Raw genomic sequence first — 14,635 nt, forward strand, 5'->3', positions numbered from 1 at the left:
ATTCTCTACTGCATCGCTAACAAATAACCCAAAAAAGCGTAACAGGCGGGACTTCTATATTTTTGGCCAGACACTACAGTAAAAAGCCGGACATGTCCGCCTAAAGTCGGACACATGGCGTCCCTAACCACGGGTCCATTATCCGATCATACTCAGAAGATATAAAAATCTTGACGGCGAAACTCGGGTTCACAGTGCATTGCCTTTCCTACTGAGAATTACGCGAGCTGCGACATTGTCTGAGGAGCGACTGCGGCGCGTGGGTTACGAGCGCACGAGAGCAGCAGCGTGGATCAGGCGGCTGTGTCACGTGACAAAGATGGCGCGGGAGGCGGGAGGCGGGCGCGGTGCCTGTGGCTGGCAGTAGGGGCGCGCGGATCGCCGCCTGCCTGGGAGCGGAGCGCGCGCCAGCCACCCAGCATCAATACAGCCACGTCCTCCCTTACCATTCCTCTGCTCGGCACGTGCGTCTCTCTGCATTTCACTCTCGTTTGCCGCCTGCAGCAGCGATTATGCTCGAGGACGCGATCCGCAGGCACGCAGAGCGACGGCGGACGTCGACCCCGCCGCTTCACTACGCTCGCATGCGCGTACCGTTAGGATCGCGATACGCGTCGCTCTAGACGCTCTTTTCTGCTGTCGTTTCACACGACTCGCAACTTTGCCACGAATACAGACCTGTGAGAAGTACTTCCGGTATGTAATTGTTTCTTCGCTAGAGTGCTTTGCGTAGTTGCATTGAGAGGTATGCGACTGTAAACTTGTCCTCGAGCAGTCGGAGTCTTAAATGATGACGCAGTCGTTTCGTGAAGCAGTCGGAGCAGTTTCGTCTGTCCGCTGCTGAGCACCCTTACCGCGACGACGGCAGTGCAGGTGAGCGAGGAGGCTAAAACGTGACTGGTGGCCGCCACAGGTGAACGTAGTGCCGCATGGGCCAGGAATGGTGCATCCGCCGCAAGAGGAAGCGGACGGGCAGCGGCTGCTGTCCTTGCAGACCTGGACTGCGCGTATTCCCGTCACGGTAACTCGAGGCACATGTTGAGTAGAGACCCCGTGTAGACCCCTGCCCGCTCCCACTCTGCTCTCGAACTGGCAGCAGTTTCTCGTTATCCATCTCTGTAGTGCCGAAACTCTTTCCCCAGTACCGTAGAAGGACGTTCCGTACAGTAGTCGCTTGAGCAGGATTCTAGTTCTCGAGCAACCCACAACCCTGCGCTTGTTGGTACCGGAATGGTTTGTAAGCCCTCTTCCGCTCTCCACGCATAGTTTGTGTTTCCGATAGCGAGAGCGTTGTTATTTGAGCCCCGAAGCTTCCTTGCATACCTTAGCGTGCGTTCTTCCCTTCCGCCGAGTAGCATTATACATTCATATATAGAAGGCGTAAAGACGACCGTGAATGTAACACGTTATCAGCTGCATGATTAGGAAATAGTGCATTATGTGGTAGACGACCTGGACAATGTAGTTAGTGCTTGATCTCATAAGAATAGGCGATTCAATTCTAGGCGTATCTTAAATTTTAAAGGAGGTGTATGAATACTGCAAAAACTTTCGAAATGTGAGTTTTGTTATTGGTTCCACGAAATAATCATGTGGTGAACTGGAAACCCACTGTGTTTCTCTCCTACGATGTTGTCGTTCTTAGTATTGCCACAGATATTGCTTTCTTTACGCGTAAAAGAAACTTCGAGGCTTAAAAGCAGTAAATGAACACCAGCGTTATCCCTAACAGCTACCTAGCCAAATTTTCGTTATCGTTAATGCACAAATCAGTCTTCATTTATCATTTGAGGGTGTCGCTAAAAGCAGAGTAGCCCACTGTAACACTGCCTTTTTGTGTTTATTGACACAAGACTTCGGTATAACGCATTGTTCCACCCCCACTACTCTCTCCACATTTCTTAACTGAGTACCAGTATTCCGCTAGCTTGTGGAGAGATTCTGACGCTAAAGTGACTCACTCGAAAAGGACTCAGATATCTGTAACATGCTTAAAACAGAATGAGTTGAAAACTGCAAATTTGAAAATAAATTTATGTTATACCAAAATAATTAGTGCGCTGTGCTATAGAATTTCGAAAAATTCATTTACGAGAAGTTAGAGAGCCTTTAGCAATTTGTGCTATGGCTAAATACAACTGAAAAAATAAAGTCTGACTGTACAGTACTTTTGAAATATATCACACGAGGATATTTCAGAAGTAATACTAGAAACCTTGAGAGGATCCACAGCTGTCACATGCTTCGTGTTCCTCTGTTTAGTATTTACGGTTTCCGCGTGAACGGGTTTACAGTTCTGCCTTGAAAATTCTAATCGCAAGCTATGGGAAAGCGCAGTATTTCAAAAATTTGTTGAGCCTGTGAAAGCAATCATCTAGCATAACGCTAAATTTCCAGGGTACGAACGACTGGCACACACACAATTTTCACCTACCTTTATCATGGGGAGATGCTGTGCACAAATTTCGAATCAAGTAAGTTCTCTTGCTGTAATAATTTGCGGTCCTGTTCTACAATTGGTTACGCAAGGCTCTTCATATTGCTGACAAGGCTTTTTTTTTTTTTGGTAATTTGTGGTAAGTTCCTGTGGGACCAAACTGCTGAGGTCATCGATCCCCAGGTTTATAAACTACTTTATGTAATTTAAACTAACTTACGCTAAGGACAACACACACACACACACACACACACACACACACACACACACACACGCCGATGCCCGAGGGAGGACTCGAACCTCCGACGGCGGAAGCCGAAGGTTTTTTTTTTAAACGATAAAAGTGACTCTGAGCATCGGCCGTCTTGTACATCCTTTTAGATTGACTTTAATACTTGAAGACTCCACAGAGAAAACGGGGTAAGTCCGTTTAGTTAGAAAATCAGTTTATGGCAAATTCTGATGGCCAGCAGTCGATACTGCGAGACAGTTAAAGTGGCTTTCAAATAAAATAGCAAGACGCCGAGATACAAAGGGTTTTACTTTTAGTGGTAACGGAAAGAACGTTCTAAATCGGTCTTCTCACGGAAAGAATGGGACAAGTCCAAGGTTTGCTTCCACTGCTTTCAATACACCTGTTAGGTCAGTTGGAGTGCCATGATCGATTGAGTTTCTTATAGTAATAGTGTTTAGTGTAAAGTGGGATAACTGTGTGACCCCTCTTTGGATCTTTGAAATGTGTGGATCATCACAAGATGGTGAGAAGCCATCGGTTAATCAGTCAGGTAAAAACGAGAAAAAGTTATGCCAGAATGACTAATGTTTGTGGGGATCTCAGGCAATGTCTGATGAGTTAGGCAGTGACTGCAAATGCTCATTCTTTGCGTGTTTCAAACAAACCAACCCCTCGAAAGAGGACACCTTATCAACTTACTAGGTGATTGGAATGACAGTTCTTTATGTTTAACCAGTTTTATTTCGGTGATATCAATTGCTCGTAGAAGATCTAGACATGACGATTCCAATGCCAGAGATTGCACTTTGCGATACATTGTAGGAACCAAACGAAGTGATAGCATGTGGATTTCCTGTTTGCCGATAGGTCTTCATTTCTTTGCATGGAATTATCGATTTTCCGTTTCTACATTCATCAGATGTCCAACGGTGATGCAATATTTTATACTTACGCTAAAGATTTAAGGAATAAAGGAGCGAATGAAGATCTTTGCACTATTATGTGAATGAAATTCTTGATCCAAAAGTCAGTGATCTTGTAATATTCTGTGACTGGTGCTGAGGACAGAATAAGAACAAAGCGGTCTTCATATACCTTCAGTAGCTCGTCCATACCATTAAGAGATTAGGTGGTGCCAAGCCCAGAACAGTCCAACATGGAATGTGATAAAAACTTTGGTTCGATACAAAAGAAAATAATTGCGTTGTTGCCAACATGATTTTGAAACGCAAGAGTGAATCCAACGCCTTACTAGGTCATTTCCGTTCAATAAGAAATTATAGGAGACTGAACGACCTTCTTAAAAGCATATTACAAACCGAAGTGTTCTTTCAAGACACGACCGTTCAGAGGTGTTCTGGTTGTGAAGAAAGATAAGCTGTTAAAAAACACGTTTACTTGCCTGAACACCAGTACGTTTGGAACATCCTGTTGGTCTACAAGTAGACGTTGAGCTTGAGTATCAACCGCACGGACTGACAAGTTATTATGGCTCATCGCGCATATAACTGTGTTCTGTAATAGGATACTTTTTGAAGAGTAAACCATGATTGTTTTGCAGGTATCTAATTCTGGGGTTATACGTATTTTCAGAGCTCCTGCCAATACCTTATGAAAAATGCGCAGACTTTCAAGAAGTTAAACAGTTTTGTCGTCAAGGCGCAAGAAATTTCTGTTCCAGTCTAATAACGAACCAAAATCCAAGACCAACAAACAGGAACTTCCAATGCTAAAGAACACAAAGAGTGGACGAAAGCTTACAAATAAGTGATGAATTTACCACTTCTTTTTTGCGATAAAGATGTACGTCTTTGCCGGCCTGTTTGGCCGAGCGGTTCTAGGCGCTACAGTCTGGAACCGCGCGACCGCTACGGTCGCAGGTTCGAATCCTGCTTCGGGTATGGATGTGTGTGATGTCCTTAGGTTAGTTAGGTTTAAGTAGTTCTAAGTTCTAGGGGACTGATGACCACAGCAGTTAAGTCCCATAGTGCTCAGAGCCATTTGAACCATTTGTAAGTCTTTTGCATTTATTGTCTTTTTTATCATATGGTTTAAATTGACATTTTTTAGTGTACATCCTCTACAGCCATGAAATTTGGCATCGAAGTTATATTGGTGACAGTCGACTGGAGTGTTTTATGCATTTTTTGTAATATTGAAAGTTTAAATCTCCTCTCCTGAGTAATGTACACAATGTGACTTACCCCATTGTTACCGTGGGCTCTTCACTTGTGATTATATAAAACAAGACCGAAACAATTATTTGTCTTGAATTCAAATGCTGCTCTGATCAGCCAGTAGCAATACACAGTAATACAGATACGTGGAAACTCTAACAGCTCTCTGCCTTTCAGTTGTGTTCCTTAGTGTAGGACTTTCTGGAAACGTCCTTCGTTCCTTCACGTGAAGAGCGTAAGGAGTACACTGATATTACAGTCTGTTAAGTAAAAATGTTCAAATGTATGTGAAATCTTATGGCACTTAACTGCTAAGGTCTTCAGTCCCTAAGCTTACACACTACTTAACCTATGGACAAACACACACACCCATGCCCGAGGGAGGACTCGAACCTCCGCCGGGACCAGCCGCACAGTCCATGACTGCAGCGCCTCAGACCGCTCGGCTAATCCCGCGCGGCAGTCTGTTAAGTAAGATCGTGGTGGGGTTAATCAGCAGAAAAATGACAACAAACTAAAACATATTCATACATCATATATGACCGACAGAAAAATGCAATTACAAGGAATAATTCGTCCAGTCACCCGCAGCGTCGATAATGGCTTGGCATCTCCGAGAATGCTTGAAACCAAGTTTTACGCGTATTCACGTGGAAGAGAGCTCCAATGCGTCCAGTTGGCGTTGACAGCTGTTTCAGTGTGAAGATCTTTTTTTCCTTGCAACATCTTTTTGATGTAAGGCCACACACTTTCAATAGGATTAGCGTCAGGCGTTTGTGAGGGCCAATCAAGTACCTGCACACCTTTCTCCTATTTCCAACCGCTGCAATAGCCTGCTGTGGTGCTTCGGATCATTGTCCTACTGCAGTATCCAGTCTTCATTTTTGTTGATGAATCACCGTTTGGCAGTCGGCATCAGACGTCTTTGACAAATTTGTAACATCTTCTGTGCATTTAAATTGTCGGTAAATATGTGCAAATTGCCGAAATCCCCAAATATCCTTTACGGAAACTGTATGAAGGACAAAGGCTCCCTCTATGAGGCTGTGAAGGAACTAAGGTGATATCTTTTACCATCTGTGTGTAATGCCGACAACTCTCTTATTTAACAGACTGTGCAAATCCTATATGGTACTAACACCTTCAAATACGTGGCACCAAATGCTGAGCACATGTAACTATGACGTCTTGTTGGATTACGTACGTTTTCGAAAGTCTGATTTTGATGTGAGAAACCGTAGCTTCATCTCTGTTATTCCCAATGTCGCTATTTTTATGTGCGAAAGACTCCGCAACGGTTTCTGAATGCTTTGGTACGTGTGCTTTTGTCCTGTAGAAGATCTTAAACACCACATTTCTTGTTAGAGGAAAAAGGAGGAAGAAGCCGTGAGTCATTAGTACAGTGCCAGACAATCATCTTCGTTAGATTCTTTACAATGAGTTGATTAGGAGCACTATTCCGTGGAACCCAAAGTGCTCTTGCGTTTGCGTCTTTTTCACACGCCTAAGAAACTCAAAAATATCTGCTGTTGCACTTGGGGGACGTAGTGGATGTAACCTACGATTAACCCTTTCAGGGGAAGCGGTTCCGTTTGAAACCACCTACAGTTTTCTCATTTTGTGGCAAAAGGGCAGTGGCTACATTTGGGATACCATTCAGCTGCCTAGTTTGTGCTGCCCTCTAGCGGCTGTCACTGGAACCGCTTCAAAATCTGTAAATATTAGCAAGTAGTGAGGCGAGTTGGATAGCCATTTTTGTACGCTGTGAGCGAACGTCTTTGTTCTCAAATTGTGACTCTATTCTTCTGTATTAGGTAACTTTTACGCATGTATTAAATGCAGAATACTGTTCTGTTTACATTAATACTATATGTACTGTAATAATAACCAAAATAATGCATTTATTTCCGTGAATGTTGTGGTGGTTCCATTTGAAACCACCCTGTATGTGTTCAGTTTATGTATATTTCATTTAATTTTTACATTTTTCTGTCCCACTGTATGAAAATTAATACAATAAAAACAAGGAAAAATTAAAAGTTTTTTTTTTTATTTTGCCCCTGAAAGGGTTAAAAAAAGTATTTAGCACCATTACTGCTTTGCCGCGTGGAGTGGCCGCGCGGTTTGAGGCGCCATGTCACGGAGTGCGCAGTCCCTCCCCCCGGAGGTTTGAGTCCTTTCTTGGGCATGGGTGTGTGTGATGGTCTTAGCATAAGTTGGTTTAAGTAGTGCGTAAGTCTAGGCACCGATGACCTCAGCAGTTCGGTCCCTTAGCAATGGGCACACACACACACACACACACACACACACACACACAGTTATTGCTTTATCTGAGAAAGTGATTGTCAACGGGGGATAATATAGTTAATTTGTTTTTGGAAGTATCTAAGTCTCTTTCGTCCATCTTTCGTCTGGTCGTGGTTCGGTTCCGTGCCCAGTGAATAAAAATAATCTTACGTCAACGCTGTGTAAAATAGAAACTGCGTATTTGAAGGGTTTCAGTCCAAGCAAATGAAGCGGCATCATACAATGGTAGCACAGTGATCAACTGGTCGTGAATGTCGTAAACCGACCACACACTCATATCTTTTCCATTGAATACCTGAATGAGCCCGTATGGTTGCCAGGATGAAAAATGATGAAATTCACTTCATAAGCCACCCAAGCAAATTGCTACATGTAAAAAATAGTACTACTACAAAAATTAAATGTATGTTCCAGGAAACATTGTTTCTTAAAATCACAGTTAAACACCAAGTTGCACCATGGCCTGAAGGATTCATGCTATTGTCGTCAGAAAACGGCTGAGAATTTTTTCAGCACAAGAAATACTTGAGAGTCTTCGGGACACGGTTCTGATCTGTTACCTTTCCGTCGATGTACAGCACTTGTGAACGATGCATTTCTTTATTTACATTTTTCACATTTCCAGTTTGTACTATTGTCTACGTTCCGTCTTTGTTCTCTTACGATTTCCGCCTGTGAACAAGGGCTTTGGCAAATATTTTATTTTAAGTGTAAACGCGTGCATGTGACAGTTTTACTAGTACAGTTTGCGACAGATTCGTTCCACGACGATGATTTCATTTTTGTTTTGAGGTATTACGTCATTTCTTCAAATCGTTTGAGGCGAATTCCTTTTAATATGCCACAGCGGATTTCTTCCCGTCTTCCTTGTTCAACAGAGATAGTGCCTTAATAAAATTTATGAGGACGGCGATCTAAACAATAAAGCTGTAACGTTCTCCTTTCTAAACCACTGGGTAAGCGAAACCTTTTGAAGGTTGAAAACCGTTATCCCAAATACGTCCATTACACAAACGCGTATAGTGCTCTTCTTGATACCGGTTGTCATTAATGTGGAGCAGTATACCGGTTGGCTGTATTATGAAGATTACAGTATACATTGCACTTTGTAGACAGGGGTTCCCACAATACATACCGACGGACATGAAAATCATAGCACCGATATACAGCTTTCCAGTGTTAACAGTGGCGTCACCATCACGTGAAGTTAAGCGTGGATGTTGAAGGTAAGGCCCATTCTTGCAATGATTCAGGCAGCAATGTGACGAAACGTTCAGGCATTTAAATCGTGTACTGAGGTACATTGTTCGTAAAATATTGTTCGTCAAAATAGGTCACTGATGGTGAAGGCAACATTCCATTACTCTCCTAGTCACCAGTATTCACTATATACCAAACATTTGTGTTAACAGTAAACAACCTGTTTTGAACATTATACATTCATATTTAAGACAACACTCTACTATTGAAGTTTTAGAGTCTATGAGAAGATAGGCGCAAAGAATACATGCTTGTATTTTAAAAATCTGTAATTAGAAAAGATTTACGCCTGCTGTTAACAGTTGAGTCTCCTCAACTAAAATCATACATCCTTCTCTCATTCGAGAAAAGGGGCTCTGTGAAGGTTTCACTCGTCCATCCTTCCAATATACACACGATATAACAGTGTATACAAATCAGAGTTCGTCATGCTACCCTTGAATTTTTCTTCCTAGGACGTATGTTGCCATTGCTAGTCAGTCTTTCAAAGCGTGTAGGAAGGGACCCGACGATAGCGCTGCTGATTCAGTACGAACCTGTGTTTGACAATCGGAAGAATTCATGCGTGGAACCAATGTAGTGTTATATAACATATCCTGCCGATTTGGTGTTGTATAACATCATCCTGCCCCTGACGTAGAGCTATATCTTGTAAGACATGGAGGCGATTAATATTTGGACCAAATCCGCGCTGTCCTAAAAACAGTTGCTCTGATACACCAGCCTGCCTATGTCGTTTCTCACATGCGTTTTGAAGACTGTCAGGTGTGTTCCTCACGAGAAAGACAAGCCGCGGCGCGTGTGTTACAGCACGTGATGCTGTGCGTCTTACGAGTAGCAGCCGTGTCTGGCGGGGAGGAACTATTTCAGACGAGTTCAATAATTCTTTACTGCGAGTTTCAACTCATGCAAGGAACAGTGCACGACAAAATTAAAACCTTTACTGAGTACCTTTTCCGTTAAATATTGATTTCCCGTCGTCCCTGCGCGGAGCCCGAAGTTCGCGAAGTGTGGCGGACAGGGCGACTAGTGTGACGTCACAAGTTCGTTAGTTCGTTGCAGGGCCCGGATACCTCGTTGGCCCCGCTGCTCATACCGGGCTCAGAGGAAAAAAACAAAACAAAAACAAAAAAAAACACCACACACTAATACATCAACCATGAAGGCCCACAAAGCAGAATTTACTTTTTCACAGATAAATGGGCTACACGATATTCTTCACGTGTTATTATGGTAACGTTGTAGCGCATGGAACGGTGGCCGACAACAGAATCATGATGAACAAAGAATAATCAAAATCGAGTAAACTGGAATACACGAAAAATAGATAAAGTGTTTTTAACAGAATTAAAAAACTGTAGAACAGCAACACTAGTTACTCCTCGAAGGAAGTCGCCGTTCCGACGGACACAAATCGATATTAAACTATAAAAGATAGCAGAGGAAAATGATAGTACAATAGACTAGATAACGGAATGGAGCCAGGGTGCTCCAAAGGAAAATACCTTTAATAAAGCGTTCAGATCCAGTGATTATATTTCTGTATACCTAGCGTTGAACAGATCGGGAGATAAGTGACACGATTCGCCAAGAGCGCGCAGAGTTCTTAATTACGCCACCTAGTCCCAAATCGAGATTCGGAATCAGCGGTGAAACAGAATGGCTAAAAGGTAGCCTGAGAAACCCAGAAACGTGTCCCGACTCTCGTTATCGGTGAGCTTCTGCTGGTCGCTGTCATTGCGGTCATTATCGCTCCAAACAATCCGAAAGAAATTAAGAAAAGGAGCGCAAATAGAGTTCCAGTGCTGACAGTGGCTAATAAGTCAATTCACGCACGTAGAATTTGTCGCAACAAAGAAGTCAGGTGAAAACTTGCAGCTGAAAAGCATCCAAACTTCGAACCCACAACTCTCATTAACAAAATCGGATGATAGTGTATAAGGGGCCAAGGAGAGAGGGTATGTTGCTGCTTAAATATGTCTAAATATCTGAAATTGTCATATGTGAGTGATATAGCTGTATCACTTCTGATACAACGTGTATTGTTGCGTACCTTAACAGTTATGAACACTTGCTCAGTAGAGGAGGGGTGTTTCACACTAGCGAAGATGAACGAATGGTCATAGCTCCTCAGGTATTCAGTTTAGAGCCAACGTTTATTGGACATTTTTTTCTCGTTTTTGTCCACACTACCACCACTGAAAGTTACCAACCCTATACTCTTCGCAACACAAGAACCGGTACATGTGTTCAACTGTCAGAGGTACCAGAACGGTTTTCGTTTATAACTGCCGACTCGTTCGTTTCCGGTGCAGGGATCCTTACTTCAAATTAATACATTTATCGTTCTCCATCATCCTAGAAAGTTTGTAACATCATCACGGAAGCACCCCGTGTATACGTACATTTACAGACGCCCGCGCCTACAACATTGACGCTCTGTAGTCTCGTTGGATGACGTTTCCGGACATGGGTTTCTATTCAAAATACGATGTACTCACTCCCCTCTACAAGCCCTAGAAGTCTGTAACGGGAATACCCGACCACCCTGTATTTCAGTGAACAGTGCTCTTCTGGTTTAAAAGTCTTACGTCACAGTCTCGTTCAACCTACCAAGGGCTTGTGCAGTCCATGCAACACGGAGTCGATGCTATATTGGGTGCAAAGGAAAGTCCACACGCTATTAACAGTCTTGATCACTTTCCTGAACTGTCATTGAGGTGATACTCGCAACCCAGTCTACTATACTCGACATCGAGCGTTCGCCAGAGACAGAGGTGTCGTCAGGACTGTCCCAGGAAAGTGTGCTCGTATCACTGTTATTTTCCATATACATAAATGATCTGGCGGACAAGGTAAGCGCCGGCCGGGGTGGCCGAGCGGTTCTAGGCGCTACAGTCTGGAACCGCGCGACCACTACGGTCGCAGGTTCGAATCCTGCCTCGGGCATGGATGTGTGTGATGTCCTTAGGTTAGTTAGGTTTAAGTAGTTCTAAGTTCTAGGGGACTGATGACCTCAGAAGTTAAGTCCCATAGTGATCAGAGCCATTTTTTGACAAGGTAAGCAGCAGTCTGCTGGTGTTTGCTGGTGATGTATACAAAAGGTTCTGCCTTTGAGTGACTGTATACAAGATGGCTTAGACAAAATTTCTAAACGGTTTATGATGCTGCTTAGCAAGAGTCACACAATAATTTTCAAGTGGACACACCGACATTTGACTGTACTGTTGTTTATTTAATTACTACTCAGGTTTCGGTCTTTTCTGCCATTTTCAGTGGCATAAAAGTCCGAAACTTGTGTCATAATTAAATAAAAAATAACACAGTCAGATTGCGGTGTGTTCATTTAAAAACAAAATTTTTAGTTCGTGTGATGAATGGCAGCCAGCTCTTAATGTAGAGAGATGCAAGTTAATGTAAATGAGTAGGAAAAACAAACCCATAATGTTCAAATACAAAATTTTTAGTGAGCTGCTTGACAAATATCCAGACGCAAAGTAATATGAAATGGAATGAGCATGTAAGGATTGTAGTAGGAAGGCGAATGGTCGACTTCAGGTTTATCGAGAGAATTTTAGGAAAGTGTGGCTCATCTGTAAAGGAGGCCTCATATAAGACACTAATCCGACCTATTGTTGAGTTCTGTTAGTGTGTTTTGGACCCGCACCAGGTAGGATTAAAGGAAGACATCGAAGCCAATCAAAGGCGGGCTGCTAGATTTGTTACCGGGAGGTTCGAACAACACGCAAGCATTATGGAGATGCTTAGAGAATTCAAATAGGAATCAGCGGAGGGAATGCGACGTTATTTTCCATGAGTACTACTGAGAAAATTTAGAGAACCAATATTTTATATCAGGCTGACTGCAGAACGTTTATACTGCCGCCAATGTACATTTCGCGTAAGGACCATGGAGGTGAGGTCAAAGAGATTAGAAAAAAATGTGTGTGAAATCTTATGGGACTTAACTGCTAAAGGTCATCAGTCCCTAAGCTTACACACTACTTAACCTAAATTATCCTAAGGACAAACACACACACCCATGCCCGAGGGAGGACTCGAACCTCCGCCGGGACCAGCCGCGCAGTCCACGACTGCAGCGCCTCAGACCGCTCGGCTAATCCCTCGCGGCAAAAGAGATTAGAGCCGGCCGCGGTGGCCAAGCGGTTCTAGGCGCTTCAGTCCTGAGCCGCGCGACTGCTACGGTTGCAGGTTCGAATCCTGCCTCGGGCATGGATGTCTGTGATGTCCTTAGGTTAGGTTAGGTTTAGGTAGTTCTAAGTTCTAGGGGACCGACAACCTCAGATGTTCAGTCCCAAAGTGCTCAGAGCCATTTGAACCATTTTTTGGCCGGCCTGAGTGGCCGTGCGGTTCTAGGCGCTACAGTCTGGAACCGCGAGACCGCTACGGTCGCAGGTTCGAATCCTATCTCGGACATGGATGTGTGTGATGTCCATAGGTTAGTTAGGTTTAGGTAGTTCTAAGTTCTAGGGGACTGATGACCTCAGATGTTAAGTCCCATAGTGCTCAGAGCCATTTGAACCATTTGAACCATTTTTTGAAAGAGATTAGATATCGTACGGAGTCAGACAGTTGTTTTCCCCTCTTTGTATTTGCGAGTGGATCGGAAAAGGAAGTGACTAGTAGTGATACATGGTACTCTCCGCCACGCACCATTCGGTGGCGTGTGGTGTATGTATGTAGATCTAAATGTGGATGTAGAACTACAGGACGATATCGTTAACGTCAGTTAGCTGCGGATTTTTTGAATACGTCTTCCGCTCGTGTATTATGAGCTTTCTGTGGGGGTAGAATATCAACATTCATTCCATTAATAATAAGTATGTGAAAGTCAGTTCCCCTTGTTCATACACATAACCAGAAGGCATTAGATACCACATTGCCTGACTTCTGGTCAGTGTTCGATACAGTTCTGTGATGTCTCCATATGAACAGAATATGGAGTATCAAATCATATTTATGACTGAACTGAAGAGTTGCAAGCCACTGTCCATTTCAACAATTGAAATATGATCAAGGCCTAAGGAATATGCGTCTGTACGCGCCTGCTAACTGCTTAGATTACGATTTTCCGAATTAAAGAGCATGCATAGCTAAATTAGAAGCCACTATGAAGACAGGTGGGATTCCGTGGAGGCTGAGCGACTTGCAGTAGGATCATGATCTGCAGAGAGCTACTCCTACACCCCCATTCGCAGAAAAGCCGCCCGCCGCCATTCGAAGAGTAACGCAAGGCATGTATAGATTGGGGCCGGCCTGTGTTCTGAATGAAGGCCGCCCTGGCGGCGACTGTCCGAAGTCATACTACGCAGATTACATCTCCAGGAGGCCGGCTGGAGTGGCCGAGCGATTCTAGGCGCTACAGTCTGGAACCGCGCGGCCGCTACGGTCGCAGGTTCGAATCCTGCCTCAGGCATTGATGTGTGTGATGTCCATAGGTTAGTTAGGTTTAAGTAGTTCTAAGTTCTAGGGGACTGATGACATCAGAAGTTAAGTCCCATAGTGCTAAGAGCCATTTGAGCTATCTCCAGGATGTGTGGGCTGTGAGGACACAGAATGTGTGCAGCATAATGGCAGTGTCCCTGAAAAACTGCCATTGTGGAGAAAAACTGTGGGCAGTCAAATTCTCCAGAAAACACATGATGTTAAGATGACATCTTAGAAAGTGGAATGGGAGAGAAAGTTAAGGGCCTCCTTTAAAGATCGTGGGATGTCGACACATCGACCAGGTGCTGCGAAACCAAATAGTTTAAGGCCGTGTAAAAACATCTACATGTGGTTCACGTAAATAATTCAAAAATGGGAATAAAGAATTACATAATTACTTCTTATCATTTGCTTTACAAATATTTGCAGTTGTGATGAATATGGTTACAACAGTGTCTTTTCAAAAGAACGAAGTTCTACAAGGGCCCGCCCTCTCCTTTGGAATCAATGGAAGACCAGGAAATATTACAAGAACGAAATGTGAGGGGCTGAGCCACCATTGGATCAATTTCGAGCCGTATGCGGCCCTTGGGACATGGTGTGTGCAACTTTGTTTTCATGCAACTTTTGTTGGGGATCTTAACATCTAAACGCATTGTGATATAAATAAATAATTAAGATAAGCTATGATTGGCATCGATGCTATGCATTATAACTTAAGCATGTTCTTATCGGGAAGACGTCGCTCAACACCTGGAGCTATGGCAGGTC

This window comes from Schistocerca cancellata, chromosome 4, assembly GCF_023864275.1.
Source record: "Schistocerca cancellata isolate TAMUIC-IGC-003103 chromosome 4, iqSchCanc2.1, whole genome shotgun sequence".
NCBI lineage: Eukaryota > Metazoa > Arthropoda > Insecta > Orthoptera > Acrididae > Schistocerca > Schistocerca cancellata.